This window comes from Bos indicus, chromosome 9, assembly GCF_029378745.1.
Source record: "Bos indicus isolate NIAB-ARS_2022 breed Sahiwal x Tharparkar chromosome 9, NIAB-ARS_B.indTharparkar_mat_pri_1.0, whole genome shotgun sequence".
Taxonomy (NCBI): Eukaryota; Metazoa; Chordata; class Mammalia; order Artiodactyla; family Bovidae; genus Bos; species Bos indicus.
In genome coordinates, this window is record NC_091768.1 from 38,941,722 (window position 1) to 38,958,027 (window position 16,306).

General features: G+C 42.9%; 1 protein-coding gene and 1 long non-coding RNA gene across 6 annotated transcripts in view; one reads left to right on the forward strand and one right to left on the reverse strand.

Annotated features, from left to right (window-relative positions):
• FYN (FYN proto-oncogene, Src family tyrosine kinase) overlaps nt 1–16,306 on the forward strand; it is a 213,035-nt gene that overhangs the window by 105,421 nt on the left and 91,308 nt on the right. The gene's annotated exons all lie outside the window — the stretch shown is intronic.
• LOC139184802 (uncharacterized) lies at nt 3,448–6,461 on the reverse strand. The gene is made up of 3 exons (XR_011568319.1): nt 6,353–6,461; nt 5,312–5,399; nt 3,448–3,494 (listed from the first exon to the last, which is right to left on the reverse strand). It is a non-coding gene; the product is annotated as an uncharacterized lncRNA (long non-coding RNA).

Genomic DNA, 16,306 nt, shown 5'->3' on the forward strand with positions numbered 1-16,306 from the left:
GAAAGTAACTACTGGCATGTGGAGAGGCAGGGGTGGTACGTGTCCTGCCGTGTCTGGGACAGCCTGCCCAGTGAAGAATTGTCTCCAATGCAGCATACACTGCAGCCCTGCTGAGAAGCACTGCTCTGAGGTTGAGTGGCTGCTATATAGCAGAGTGGGGCTCATACCCACTCTCTCTCAATCCAAGGTCTCTATGTCCCTCTCCACGTTGGAGGCATCACAGAATTCATTCCCACTTCTTTGGGAGTGTGCACTGCAGTGAAATTGAACTCAGAGTAGCTGTTCCTTGGACTGTGCCATTGCTGCTATCGCGCCAGACCTTCACTGCAGCATTCTGCAGGGGAAGCGGCTTCTCTGGGACCTCAGTGGCCCAGCCAAGCAGCACCCTGTGCCTAGCATTCCTCTGTCTATGCCCAGCGCAGGTGGAGAGAGAGTATGTGTGTATTCTCTTAGGAAGAGACCAAAGAGGATGCTCCACCCAAAGCCTTTGATCTAGTCTTACTGGCTTACAGACCATCCACAGGGGCAATTAGGTTTCAGTGTTAGGAGTTTTTGATATGATAGCTTAGGCTTCCTATCTACCTGCTGCACTTCTACAGCCTGTTGGAGCTTTGTTTAAAGTTTGGTTTTGATGTCGACCAACAAAGAAGCCAAGACAGTGCCTACATCAGTTTGAATGAGCACACATGAAAGTTGATTAACGTGGTAAAAATAAAGCCATGTCGAATGAAAAGGCACACAGTGAAGCTGACTTGAATATAAACGTTGAAGGGGTTATGTAAAGAGGAGGAAGTGATAGTATCTGATCTTTTTTTTTCTTCTTTCCTGGCTTTCCCCTTCTTCTCTCTCTTCCAGATTCTATCTCAATTTTTTATTTTGAAAATTTTCAAACCTACTGGCTTGGGAGAATGATAAATACCTGTATGTCCTTTATTTAGATTCACATGTTAGTCTACATTTGCCATATTTACCTTTTGTATCCCAATATATGTAATATATATAATTGTATGTAACACATGTAATATATATAATTATATGTAACACATGTAATATATATAATTGTATGTAACATATGTAATATATATAATTATATGTAATATGTGATATATATGTAGTATACGTTATATAAATTTTGCAAAACCATTTGAAAGTTGCAAACATCTTGACCCTTTGCCTCTAAATAGTTCACCATGTATCTCCTAAATATAAGGACTTTCTTCTACATAGCCACAATGCTATTAGCTAATAAGAAATAAAACAATAATTCCATAATATTATCTAATACTCAGTCCATATTCAAACTTTCCCAGTTGTCCTCGGCTGCCTATGGTATAGAACCTCCTGCCTTCTGAGCTTGTCTGTTTCTTCACAGGGTTATTTAACTTGCTCCTCACTTCCTGAAAATTGTTAGGTCTAGAGGCTTGATATTAGAGGCAGGTGAAACCTCTTTTGGCAAGAATTCTTCATAGGCGGTATTCCATCCTTGATGTTACATCACATCAGGAGGCAGATGATGTCATCCTGTCCATCATCCACAGTGCTCAGTCTGATCTCATAGATCAGGTGGTAACCAGACCTCACCAAGATCCAGAAGCACTTAGAGTCAGTAAGGCATCTGTGGGCTGGTACCTGGGTCCTTTGTCAGCATCCTGTCCCCCACCTACCTTTCATCCAGAGATTTGAGTATCAATGAATAATCCTAGCTTGCATCAATTATCACACTGGGATAGTGTCTGATAATTTTTATCCTTTGCTTTCACTTCCTCAGTTATTTATAGTGAATGATCTGGGCCTTCATATTTTTCAGTGATGACTTTTAAGCCACTTCCTTGGTAGTCAGCTCGATTTTGCTGTGATAATAGATTATGCTAAACATTTTCCTTTCTCACCTTCAGAATAGGGAGTAACTTGAGCAGAGCATTTACTGCACACCAGGACCACACACACTCCTTACCTATAGAACTCCTTTCACTATTTTCCCCCTCACAACAGCTCAGACTAGCAAGCAAAGTGACTTGCTCAGGGTCACCCAGCTCCTGCAGTGGAGCCAAGATCAAGCAGATTTGTCAGAGTTTCCCACTCATTCGTGTTCCCTCCAACCCCCAACCCTGGCTGTGTCTCCCACCCTGCAGTTCTTGCCTTAGATGAATGCCTGCCTGACTGGTGGATCCGTGAACAGGGAAGGTCAGTGAGGGAGGTGCAGGAGAAACGCATGCCACCCTAAAAGGGCCAGGTGCCACTGGGTTTCTGACAGATGTGGCTCAGTACCACCAGAGATCTCCATCTGTGTGTTAACCATTCCAACTTTTTAATATTGGCAACTAATTTATATATTCTGATACTTTTTCAGCCAAGTCGTCAGTTTTCCCCACCAGCACGGCTGCTGGCTGAAACTGTCTTGACTCAGCTTGGCTTTGCTTAGAAATGGAATTCATGGTTTGTCTGTTTTTAACACCCTTTTTAAAGTGGGTATTACTGTTCTTGAGATGGGATGCTTTTTTGATTGGGGGGAGTGTTTGATTTTTGAAGAGGGAAAATCAGTCTTCAGGGAAGTTTTCTTTAATTGATACATTATAAAACCTTCATTTTATAGGATTTTCTTTTTTACTGAATCAACACAGTTCATTATTGAACTGCACTTTCACACAGATGGTTTCAGAAAGCTAGAACAGATATGGGGTGGGGATTGGGGAAGGGACAGGTGCCCCCTAATAGGCAGGACCGCTGGCTGGCTTCCCTGGACCAGGACAGGGGAGATCAGGCTGTTCAGTTTCTGGGGATCAGTTCTCCACGTGTATACACACAGCAAGCCAGCAACTCCTCAGACATAAACACAGACACCCTGAACAAAAATGGGATTTCTTAACTAGCAGGTTAATAGCACAATCATAGATGTTTCATTTGTAGCTCTGAAGGAAAGCAAATACACTTCCCTCTGAATATCATCTGTAGAATTTTTTTTTTTTCCAAAATGTTCTCTGAGTCCTTGCAGGGCAATGAAGTCTGTCTGTTTCACCCATCATGTACTCCTTGTTCTCGTGTTTATTTAACTGTGTTAAGGAGTCAGAACAACCTGCACACTTGTTCCTATGAGAAGAACTGAAGCAGAACTGACAGACAAACAGCAGCACTTCTCAGGATGGGCCTCGGTTGTTGTAGTGCTGCTGAGGATAAAGACCTCTTAGGTTAATTCTAATTGTTCCTAGCAGAATGACTCCTGAGTTGGGAGCGAAGGGGAATGATTGCAGGTAAAGACCTTCTCTGGTCTTACTTCCTCATGCAGGAGCTTATTTCTTCCCTCTCATTTTACCAGATTAGTAACCTGAGGCACAGAGAGGTTGAGTCCTGTCCAGGTCAAACCAAATTAGCCTGGGTCTTTTGTGATTGTGACTCAGGTTTCCTAAAGCTAAAAATTTCAGTCAAGTAATGCTTCACCCCATGTGTCATCTTATTGTCAGCAATGTTTATTTCCATCCAAACCCTCCATAACCCAGCTTACCACCGCCAATAATGTTTAACAGGTGAAGAAATGAAAGTCCAAGTCGGTGTTGTTCAGACACAGAAATAGAAGACAAGGAGCATGTGTAATTATAATTTTCCAGTAGCCATGTTGAAAGAAAGTAAGAAGAAACAGGTGGAATTAATTTTGATAGTGTACTTTAACCTAATAGATATCTGAAATATTAACATATCGCCATGTAATCAATGTTCAAAATAACTGGAATTCTTGTAGCAAGTCTTTGAGATCTCAGTGTGTACTTTACACTTTAAACAGTACATCTCAATTTAGCCATATTTCAAGTATCCCGCATGGCTAGTGGCCCCCAGTATAGGGCAGCACGGCAGTGTGGTGGCCCAAGGTCATACCTAGCTAGATTCTTTAAGTCTCTTAAGAAAAACTTCAGCAGCTTTTTTCTTCTCCCCCTAATCTGAGGCCACATATTTCTGTCCTCTTTGTGTCACTTTTTCCCCAGCTAACTCTAATTACAGGGGATGCTTGGGTTGGCCATACCCACAAGCTCAGCAGTTTTCCACCAGTCCTGGCGGCTGGTGAGACCAGCACACTCTGCCTTGTAAATGATAGCCTGTGATAATTAGCCTGTGAAGCATTCTTCCAAATTTCTCCACAGCAGTTTCCATGATTTCCTTTTTTTTAGGAATACCTCAGTGGAATTTTGCAAAGCCAGGGAGATTTTTTTCAATGCATCCTTTCTTAAAGACCCATTCTAATCAATGAATGATTCTTAAAATACTTGCTACCTAGTAGGCTCCTCACAACCTCAGCAGACCAAAAAAGCATTACACATTTTTTATCTGTTTTTATAGTGAGATACCTATGTTAATTCATGATGGCTTATTTTCTTTTTGAACTAATCAAATATTTCCCCAATATGTCAGTCCCATTTTGAGCATTATTTACAAAGACACTGAGAGCATTATTTGCGGTGAAACATTAGTAAAAATCAGATTCCATTTCCACTCAATGTCAAGTCTCTGGCCATTGACCCCATTACTTGAAGTATTAGCCTGTAATACATCCCAGAAACAGAAATGTCAGAAGAATGGTGACAGGCTCCTGGAGTTTGTTGTGATGGACTTCCCCCAAAGAGAAATCCTGATTTGTAAAAATTTAAATCATAACGCAGGAGATCCAGGTTTGATCCCTGGGTCAGGAAGATCCACTGGAGAAGGGAATGGCTATCCACTCCAGTATTTCTTGCCTGGAGAATTCCATGGACAGAGTTGCCTAGCAGGCTATAGTCCACGGGGTCTCACAGAGTTGGACACAACTGAGAAACTAACATTTTCCCTTTTTTCCCCCAGGAAAATGATTGTCCCCTGTTCTTAATTAGAAGCCAGCCCTCCACATCTTCCAAAATTCTCAGTTAAGAATAGAGAAAATAATATGTTTTCCTGTGGCCTTGTCCACTAATTGAAGAATGGCCCCATAAAACCAGATAAGTGCATTTCCCCTGATCTCCTGCATGCTGTCTTCTTTAGATTTTGGCCTGGTGTCCATTTTTCTTATTCACAGACCCCCTGAAATCTGTCATTTAAAACACTTTAGGTGTAAGGTTGCATTTAGAATCAGAACAATAAGTTGCAAGGGCTGTTTCTTCTCATTCGACTACTCTCCTGTAGTGATGCTCACTTTGACTCCCAAATCACAGTCCTCTTATTCCCTCTGATTTGAAAGTATTTCTATGTGTTTGAGTGGATAGCTCATGTTCATTTCAGAATGTCATTTAGTAGCTACATTTCTGCTAAATAACCAGAAATTATAGTTGACCCTAGCCAAGAAGCTGAGTACCTAGATTTTGCTTCCAAGTATGGTGCTGAGTAGAAATGTTTTCGTTTCATCTTCAATATTAATAGTAGACTGAGAGTGATGGATGGGCCTGGATATGAGAAAAAGAAAGGAAATGTAGATTGCAATGGCAGACCATCATCTACGGAAGGGTTTCTTGACCTGGGGTTTTTATCAGAACCACCTGAGAAGCTGTTAAAAATCCTGGTGTCCAGGCCTTGCTGTCAGAGCCCCTGAGGACATGACCCAGGCAAGTGTACAAGGACCATCTGCTCTTCCTCAGCTGCATTTGTTGTGAAAATTAAGGGAGAAATTTACTCTATGAAAAGTATACCTCATTGAACTTTGTTGTTGTTCAGTCGCTCAGTCCTATCTGACTCTGCAAGCCGATGGACTGCAGCACACCAGGCTTCCCTGTTCTTCACTATCTCCCAGAGCTTGTTCAAATTCATGTCCATTGAGTTGATGATGCCATCCAACTATCTTATCCTCTGTCACCCCTTTCTCCTCCTGCCCTCAGTCTTTCCCGGCATTAGGGTCTTTTCCAGTGAGTCGGCTCTTCACATCAGGTGGCCAAACTTACTATCCTAAAATACATGCATACATTGAAATTTTTGAATCTCACCATGGAGAATATTTTGACTGTCACATGCTCTGGGGTCTGAAGATAAAGCTCACAGTTGAAACAGTCATTCATCCACTCAGTCAACATTTAAAGGTCAGTGCCAAGTGTTGTTCCTGCCCTGGGGAAACAGAGACACAGCACATGTCCTGAAGCATTTTGTGTTATGGATGAGATCAATATCCAATATCTGGCATCACCAACTTGATGGACATGAGTTTAAGCAAGCTGCAGGAGTTGGTAATGGACAGGGAAGCCTGGCAAGCTGCAGTCCATGGGGTTGCAAAGAATCGGACACGACTGAGCGACTGAACTGAATATCCAACAATTACGACGCAGAGTAAAGTGTAATGAATGTATCTGTAGAGCAAAAAGAGAGAAGGAGACCCCCAACAAACATATACACACATTCCCAGTCCTACCCATTGCCTTCTTGAAGATGGAAGTTGGTAGACAGTGTGGGAAGGATTCACAGAGAGGCCAGAGAACATGAGTCCTGAGGCTTGAGTAAAGAAGTAAAGAATATTGTGCCTGTTTTGCAAAGGAATGGCTCTCAAAATTTGGTTCTAAAGTAAAACAAGGTCTTTATGACATCATTTGTCTTTTAAGGTGATTCAGCAGCCTTTGATGTGATTCAGTTTGTTTATCCTGATCTGTGTTGTCCCAGCCCAAGTCACATGGCTGACACATAGTAGGCACAGTGGGTGTGCTGAGTTGAATTGATACTTCCAAGTTTAGCCTTTCCTCTGACAAACTGTTAAGACACAGTAGTATCCTAGGGAGGATAATAATGCCAGTATATAATTTTCAAAACAGCACCCAAGTTACTTCTCCAAGTATTATTTCTAAAAGACTGAAAAAAAAAATTGCTCTTAAAGGAGAGCACATTAAGAATATGTGAGTAGTTCCTGCTGGTACATGTCATGGTGTGATTTGATTTTTTATATTTTGGGAACATTCACTCTTCTTTCTAACCTAATTTTTACTCTCTCTCATTCGTAAATGTATCTGAGGTTTTGGAAGAGCAACTGGGCCAAAAGCCAATTGATCATGGCATTCCTTACTGAGTCTTTTATTAGTGTAAACAGAGAAAACAGCATTGTATTTTCCTAGATATTGAATACTTTTTCAGGATTTGGGGGGCAGAAAGTATTTGAGAGTAGCTGTTGACACTGCATTGAAAAATATACAGCCAGTGCTGAGGCGCCTACTTACCCAGAGCAACTGTTGTCCCTGCACATTTTTGCAGCTTACGTGCATGCGTAAAGCCGCTTCAGTCATGTCCAACTCTTTTGCAACCCTATGATCAGGCTCCTTTGTCCGTGGGATTCTCCAGGCAAGAATACTGGAGTGGGTTGCCATGCCCTTCTCCAGGGGATCTTCCCTACCCAGGGATTGAACCCTCATCTCTTATGTCTTCTGCATTGGCAGATGGGTTCTTTACCACTAGCGCCACCTAGAAAGTCCCTTTTGCAGCTTATGTCCCAGTTACCACCACTGATTACTTTGATGCTGCAGAGCATAATAGGGAAATCTGTGACCTGACCTTTTACCCTGGTATAATATGGAAGGAGAAGATTCCGCTCACATACTTCTTTGCTCAGAAGGCAGTATTTCTAGAGGTGCCGTGTGTGTTGGAATTTTTTTGCTGTTAGTCTGCCTGCTTCCCAAGCCTAAAAGCAATGTGCACTCCACCCCTGTTCCATTAAATAACCATTCTGGTTGGAAAGAAAGTAGATGATGCCATGGAAGCTGGGCCTGGGGTTTAAAATGGCAGGATGGGGTTTAAAATCTCCTCGGCTTGTGATTAAATCTAATCACTCCACTGCTGACCAGCTGTAGAGTCTTGGGCAAGTCACTCCACCTCTGAGAACCCCACTTTCTCATTTCTGAAATGGCAGTTAAAGATGAAAGCAGATAAGAAGCATGATGCTAACGCGATGCCTGGCGCTAATACATGCTTACTCTCTGTCAGGTCTCTTTACTTCCCCTTGTGAACCTGCATATCAGTTTGATCATTTTCTTGTTTAACAACTTTTTAGGACTCGCCTTACCGTCTGATAAAGACTTTAACACTAGCCTGGCGTTCATGGCCTTTTACCATCTCCCTGTCTCACCTTTCTACCACATCTCTTCATCTCAAGCAAAACCAAACCATCTCTGTGCCCTCAGTGGGTCTCAGGCACTCACTCTCTTCTTGGAGTGCCCTCTGCCCACCTCTTAAATCTAAATCCAATCTGCTGCAAAGCTCATCTTTTTTTTTTTTTTAATTGAAGTATAGTTGATTTACTGAATGTTGTGCCATCTCTGCTGTACAGCAGAGTAACTCAGTTATACACATATGTATATTCTTTTTTTAATATTCCTTTCCATTATGATTTATCCCAGGAGACTGAGAATAGTTCCTTGTGCTATACAGTGGAACCCTGTAGTGTATCCATTCTAAATGTAATAATAGTTTTGCATCTATGCAAGGCTCATCTTAAATGCCACTTCCTCCTTGTCCCTCAGACTGGAAAATTCACCTCCTTGTCCAGCCTTGTCTTTCTCATCACAGGTGCTCAGAGAGTTTTTTCCCTGGTGAGCCTTCTCTTCTTTTTCACAAGGCCTGCAGATGGCCATCTTCTTCTCTATGCACACACATCTTTCATGTGTCTTCCTCTTATAAGGACACCAGTTCCACTGGACTAGGGCCTTACCTTTATGACCTCATTTAACCTTAATGAAAAGACCCTAATGCTGGGCAAGATTGAAGGCAGGAAGAGAAAGGGGAGACAGAGCATGAGATGGTTGCATGGCATCATCGACTCAATGGACATGAGTTTGAGCAAACTCTGGGAGATTTGAAGGACAGGGAAGCCTGGCATGCTGCAGTCCGTGGAGTCACAAAGAGTTGGACACAACTGAGCAACTGAACAGCAACAACTTCTGTATAAGCTTCATCTCCAAGTACAGACATGTTGGAGATTAGGACTTCAACATGTGAATTTTGAAGGGACAGGATTCAGTTAGTTACATATGGGTATAAAAGTCCAGCTGGATCCTCTGAGGGAGTGTGGGGAGCTGGGGCGGGGGGGGGGTGGCGGTGTGGGTGGGTGTAATTTCCCTCTGCTACTAGCGTTCTCTTCTTCTCTACCCTCATTGCGGAGTACCACAGAGAGGCAGCCACTGTGTGGTTCCCCTGGGTCTCTAGCCTTGGCCAGCCCAGTACAGCTGCTCCCCCGCCATCTCGCCCACAGAGCCCGCTTCCGCCCCCACGGAGGGCTGCTGGAAGCCTGCACTGCCTCACGCAGAGGTCCCATCACAGCCCCCTCCTGGCTGCCCGCAGCCAGCCAAGGAGAACAAGAGAGAATGAGCCCCAGCAGGAAAGGGAAGGAATTAAGGGGCCGAAACAGAAGGGTGACTCTTTTGTCTTAAAGGAAAGAAGTGAAGCTTTTCCTTTCACTTCTCTGTTAAACATTGTTCATGGGCTATTTTTTCCTCCACATTTCTCAGGTCTGAAAACCACTGAGGCACCCCTTCGCTCTACAAGTTTAGACAGTTGATAAATGATGTGAGAGAATGCAGTCTAATTGGGTCCTTCGTTAACCCACCCCTGACTTACAGAGGGGGGTGATTTGGTTACAAACCATTTTTACTCCGCTAAATCAGGGGTTCCACATGCTGTCATCTGCTTGTAAATTAGCTGGAAGCACAAGCTTTGCATTATGCAAAGTATTTATTCTTGCAGTTAATATGCTGGAAAGTGTGGTTTCACACGTTTCTTCTGATACAAAGGTTCTCACCCAGTAGTGAACCAGTCACCTGGGGAGCGTGTACAAAGTGCCAAGTCCATCCTTCCTCCTCCCCACCCCCACCCCATGAGTGTAAGTGTGGGAATGAGCGCACAGGGCTTCCCTGACCCTACCCTGAAAACCCCAGTCATTGCTTCTTACTTTATTACTTCCTTAGAGATTTCTTACTAATTTTTTTCAAATATAGGATTCTTTTTTTTTAATTCTTGACAAAACCCAGGAACTAGTTTGTTTTTTATTGTTTTATGACGGACAGCTTCAAATTTACAGAAAGTAGACGGTGTCACATAATGGACCCCCATGATCACCCAGCTCCAGTGATTATCCACGTTCTGCTATTCTTGTTCTTCTGTGCCTGGATTATTCTTACTTTCTGACTAATTCAATTTTATTTCCTAGATAAGAAAAAGAGTGTAATCTGTGAACTAAAAGTTGGTTACATGTCCTTGCAAGTGTTTCCCCCACTTTTCTGCATCTACTCCTCACAGCAGTCCCAGGCATCGTTACCTGCATTTTATAACCTTGGAAATTGAAGCTCTCAAAAATCACATGCTTGCCCAGGCTCTCAACTAGTAAGCACTCAAGTAGGGTTCACTCCCAGAGGCATCTGAGAAGTCTGCTTTTCCCCCTAAGCTACACCGTAGAAGAATAAGGACCATAAAAAATAAGTAGGTCCAGGTTTCACATATGGACAGATGTACAACTGTATAATAAAGCAAATACCATTTAATGTTAATATCAGAAGCTAGATGGTGTTTGGGCATTCAGTGTAAAATTATTTAAACTTTGTGTTTGAAGTTTTTCACGATAAAATATTGATGGAAGGGAATTTCAGCAGAAGCAGACTTTGTCTTTCTCATCAAGCAGGACATAAACAAGCTAGTTTCAGATACCCATTCTATGGATATCTGTTCAAAAGACACATATTGGAAACTTCCTTGAATTTTAATCTTAAAAATAGCAAGCCAGTGATAGAAATTACCTGGAAATGACCTTATCAACGTTCCCTGGTGAGGTCTTAGAGAACTTAGAAAACTAGATGCCTTAACTGTGCGAGGGACATGACGATAGACAGTTCTCCAGTTCTGGTCACTTAGGTGGGATTCAGTCATTTACCCAAAGCAACATTTTACATAGTAACATACATCCTGCATATTGAAGTGCTTCCTTAGCACAGAAGGACATAACTTTTTTACACTACTTCACAAACACAGCCACCCACACCACTCCATTGTGTGGTACAGGCCCTGCTTTGATTGGGGAGCTGGCCAGAAACTGCTGAAGGTACAGAGACCCTGCGAGTACAGCCAGCAGCCCTCTTCCATTCCTCCAGGGGGCACTGTGGGTCCCAGCAGCCAAGGCTTGGCTGCCATTCGCATTACCCAGCCTGCCCGGTAGCACTCAAGGCCAAGTGCTCCGAGCCCAGGGAGAGCTCTGCCCTTCTAGCTTTAGCCTGCTGTGGATGAAGGAGCTGCTTAGTTATACAAAAGCTACGTACCCAGAATCCTCACACACTGCAAAACTATGATCACATCAGGGAACCAAGAAATTTCTAGTAACAACCTAACTCACTGATTTCCAAAATTCCAATTGAATCTTGGGGTCCATATGACTCACTGATGTTTGTACCATCATACCATTCTCTTTTGATTATACTCTGAGTAGAATCAAAAGCCCTCAAGAGGTAACTGTCTCTTGTGTTCAGTACTCCATCAGTGTCCTTCATCCTGAGGTGTCCAGACAGTACAGTCTACAAGGAAGAGCAAGGTTTGTAATTAGACCTGGACGTGAATCCCAGCTTCCACCATTACTGGCTGTGAGACTTGGAGAAAGTTGCTTAACTCCTCTGAGCTCAGCTCATAGGACTATTGTAAGGTTTGAACTCAGATACAGGTATGTGAAAGGGCTTCCCAGGTGGCTCAGTGATAAAGAATCTGCCTGCCACTGTAGGAGATACAGGAGATGCGGTTTGATCTCTGGGTCAGGAAAATCCCCTGGAGAAGGAAATGGTAACCCACTCCAGTATTGTTGCCTGGAGAATTCCATGGACAGTGGAGACTGGCAGGCTGCAGTCCATGAGGTCTCAAAAGAGTCAGACACGACTTAGTGACTGAGCGCACATGTGTATGTGAAGTCACCAGCATGGCCTTGGGCCCACTGAGCACTGGTTTCCCTTTGCTCTCATCTGTATGATTTATTGTGAATACGAGATGAGGGCTCACATCCCTGCTGCTCCCTGCTGGTCCAAATACATTGTGTCTCTTCCCATCCATGCTTTCATCATCTAAAAATGGACTGCCTGTTCTCCAGGATGCTGCAAGTGTGGGTACTATCTAACTGCCCCTTGGGGTGCTCCATCACACTGTGGGGTGCAGGATAGTCCTGAACATGGAGCCCAGAAAGGGTAACGGCTGGCAGCAGACTGGAGGCTGTGGGATCAGGTAGGGAGGGCAGCGGAGAAATGATCAAAGTGAATCTGGAATCAAAGCTTGGCGTTTCTGAAAACAAAGATTACAGCTTGGTAGCTTTGCCAAGGGTGACCCCCACGGGATGTTAGTTATACCACACCAAGGAGGTGGGTGCTTGACTTCCAGTCACTTCCCCACAGAAAGCCTAATTGCAGCCTGGATCCTTTGCGACTCCTTGGCGGGGGTGAGGAGTGGAGGGGGGCTCCTAGGCTAGGGATGGGGAGACCACTGCAGTGTTCCTGCCTGCACTACTGCCTTCCTCCTGAGAATGATTGCCATTATTATTTCATGTGGTCTTACAACCGGGAACGAGAGTTTGCTCAGTTGTGCATAACAGACATTAAATCTGTTGCGCAATTTGCAGTCTAAACTTGCTTGTGGACCTTCCATCCTTGCTGGTTCCTGCCTGCTACAGCCATCCAAGCACTTGGGACACATTTCCTTTCTTCCCCAAAGCTGCGAGGGGCCCAGGAGTTGGGCTTCCTTAAATGCAAGCAGATGGAAGCAAGCAGGAGTGTGGAGGCAATTAGACGATTTCTTCCTCCAAGCAGTACGGGCTTGCTCTCTTTGGTATGTGGCTGTTCTTGCTCATTTTTATTTTCCATTTGGGTTTTGTCAGCCTGTCAGCTCTTTTTTTCCAAGCTGTGTGTTTTGCTGCTGGTTGTAGGCTCGTGCAAGATGGGGTGACTTGGTTGCTTATTGTTTGAAATCAAACTTTCCACACCGAGGTATGGATAATGCATGATCATGAAGATGATGCTTATGCTTCATATTTGTAAAATATTCTGCAGCTTAGAGTGCTTTCACATACATCACCATTTCATTTGGCCTGGGCAGAAACTCAGATTGAAATGACAGCTACGCTCACCCTGTGGGAGTGGGTCTCTATGCTATCTTGTGGGTCTTTGTCTCTATGCTGTCTTGCTAGTCATACACAAAGGGGAGGGGAGTAGAATGAAAATTGAAGTCTTTTGCTTTGTTTTCTCTTTCTAGCTTCAGTCAATCAGTTACATATTTTTCAAGCACTTTATGAGCGCACCGCTAAGTTCTCTGGTGACATTTAAATAACTGTAGCAGACAGCCCTTGCTATCAGGGGATTTCCAGTTGAGGAAAGAAGACCTGCAACTATGAGTTTAAGTGACAGTGCCAGCACACAGAGGGCATTAAGTAACTAGGTGTTGGATGTGTGAGTGAATAAATGAATGAATGGATGGTGCAACCCACCAGAGTCCTGAAGAGCAAGAAGAAGAGCGAGGGAGGAGGGAATGAGGTTAGCGGTCCTCAGTGGGATGGGACACGGAGGATACAGCAGACTCGGAATACCTGGCTGCCAGGGCGAGAGAATGGGATCACCTGCATTCTGAATTGCCACCCTTAGTGCAGCTAAATAAGAGCTGAAGATGCTAAAGGAAACCATAGAGATATAGACTGTGAAGAGTGAGCAAGGAAAATGTAATATGGGGCGAGCGAGAAGGAGGGAAAGAGGGAAGGAGGCCAGGAAACAAACTGGAAGAAAGACGTTGCTCATCGGCTGTTGTCAGAAAAAGGGCTAGGAAAGCCACTTCACCTTAAAAGTCTGTCTCCTGGTTTTAAGAACCTACCGTATTGCAGCCCTCTAGTAGGAACTAGGAGAAGGTGATGGAAGAATTGAGAGAATCAGAGAAATATAGGATTTGGCCCTATCCCTTAAGAGAGCCTGCCATGCATAGGAAATAGTGAAACAAGGTGAATACCCCACCTGCTGGATGCTGGGGACAAGCCACGGAAGGGAGAGACTTGGAGACCAGTGTAGCCTGAGGAGCTGAGGAAGGCTCCTTGAAGGGGGAAGATGGGCCAAGGCCTGGCTCTTGGAGATGCAGAAACTGCACGGGCAGTTGTGTGGAGATGTGTACCATCATGGGTGTAGCTCATGTTGGGCCAGTGGGAGATGCTGGAAGAGGGGCAGGGCCCCTGGTGTGGAAGGCTTGGAAGCCAGGCTGGGTAAGTTGCTGAGCAAGGGAGTGACACAGAGGCAGTAAGTGGAATTTTCTTCATGCCCAGAATTCTCATTAGTGCCCTGATGCCCCAGATGCTGGGCTGGGTTCTTCACTGTCCCCTGCTGATGGTGTGAGAGTAAGCTAAGGGAAGGAAATGCCTCCTTGGGATGGGCATCAAAATCTCCCAGAGTCTCCTGGGCCAAATACCACCTCTCCAGTGGCAGAGCAGGAGTCATCTCTAGTAGAGCTGTCAGTAGGACACTCTTCTTCGTGGCTATTTTAGCTGCCATGGAACTGGACTTAGTTTGTGTTTAGACCTTTATGAAGTCTATGTAGCTTCATTGTGATGAAATTTTTTAAAATAATATCCATTCATACACACCCCTGATATAGAGGACTTAGGAAATAAATTACAAAGGACAAAAGTCACCTTTTATTCCATCACACAGAGACAGTCATGCACATTGTTCATATGTTGTTCAATGCCCCTTCCTTATACAAATTTGGAAATTATTAAAAATAATTTATTTTTTAAAATAATTTTTATCTTATTTTTTAACTTGACAATAAACCATGAATATTTTTCTAGTTCAGTATTTTTCAATATGATTCCAGTGATGTATCCTATTCCACTGTAGGAATGTACCATAATTTATTTGATCAAATAGGAAACCAGTCTCCTATTTTTGCTCATTTTGGTTGTTTCCAGCAAATTCGGTTGTTACATATTTTTAAAAACAGCATCATAATGTGATATTTTCAGATAACCTGTTTTCATTAAGTGAGTTGAGCAGACAAATGCAAATGAATATAGAATGTTCCTTATGAAGTTTTATCTTACTTTTAGTGTCACTTCATCAAAAATAGTTAATCAAGCCCTGAGTGGAAGAGAATTACATGTGCTGTAGCATACTTCTCTAAGACTGTAAAAACATGAGCTAACCAAGCCCCATGCTGATAGATATACCTGAATATAGAGTAAGAGTTTAGGGATACCAGTTGGATCAGGTAGTTCTTAGAATTTAAATGTCCTCCCATGCTTGATTGTAGTGAAATTACAGCAACAACAAAATTTTTAAGTAACCCTCAATATTATCTTCACATACATGAAGAGCCAAGCATTAAAGAACTTTAACCCCCTCTCTGTAACCTACCTCTTGATCAGTGTTTAAGACACCGATCTCCTTCCTGATATGGGACACCGTTTGGAGGGCTGGTTCCTGCTGACTTTATTATAAGCTGCATAGAAGAGAAGTTGCCAGCTTTATTTTTTCTTTGAGACAGAGTTTGATTTACAGAGACCTGAAACTTCCTGCTTGTGTTTCTTTTCCAGTAATATGTGTGATTCACCACAGTTCAAGGTAACCGCGTCTTATAATACCTCACTTTTTTCCAGTGGTATTTTTCTATGGGAACCCTAGAATAGAGAGGAATCCTCTGTGTCTTCCATGATCTCATATTCCCTGCCTCTCAGAGTTTTGCAGTATAATTAGGTTACTTGTTTTTCTTAATTATTTTTAATCATCCAGTGCTGAAGAGGAGGAGGAGAAGGTCAAGAAAAAATAAGATGTGTTCTATTTTTTAAACATTACTTTGTATGTTGCTGGTGCGTAGGAACAGCATTTTTCATACTGGACAAATACGTGGCAATATGCTAAAGCCTTTTATCAATTCTAATAATTGACCTGTAATTCTCTTAGATTTTCTGTGTAACCAGTCATATCCATAAATAAAAAAATTTTTTTTGCAATCTTTTATCTTTTTTTTTTCCCCCTTACTACTCTGGTTGGGACCTGTAGCACAGTGTTAAAAAGAAGGAGGGCAAACACACATCCTTAGTTTATTCCAGATTTGAAGGGCAGGCTGCTAACGTTTCACCATTGAGTATGATGCTTACTCTTGGGAATTGGTTAATTCTTATTAGGTTAAGAAAGTTCCCTTTTGATCCTAGTTGGTTAACAGTTGCTATTTTTTTTAAGTCACAAGTAATTGTTGGATTTTATTCAGTGCTTTTCTGTGTCTATTGGTAAGATTTTCAGGGTTTTCTCTTTTAATCTGATAACAGGGAAATCACTGTTGTCAATTTTCTAAAGTTAAACCATCCTTGCATTATTGGTAAAAATCCAATAGCCATGAT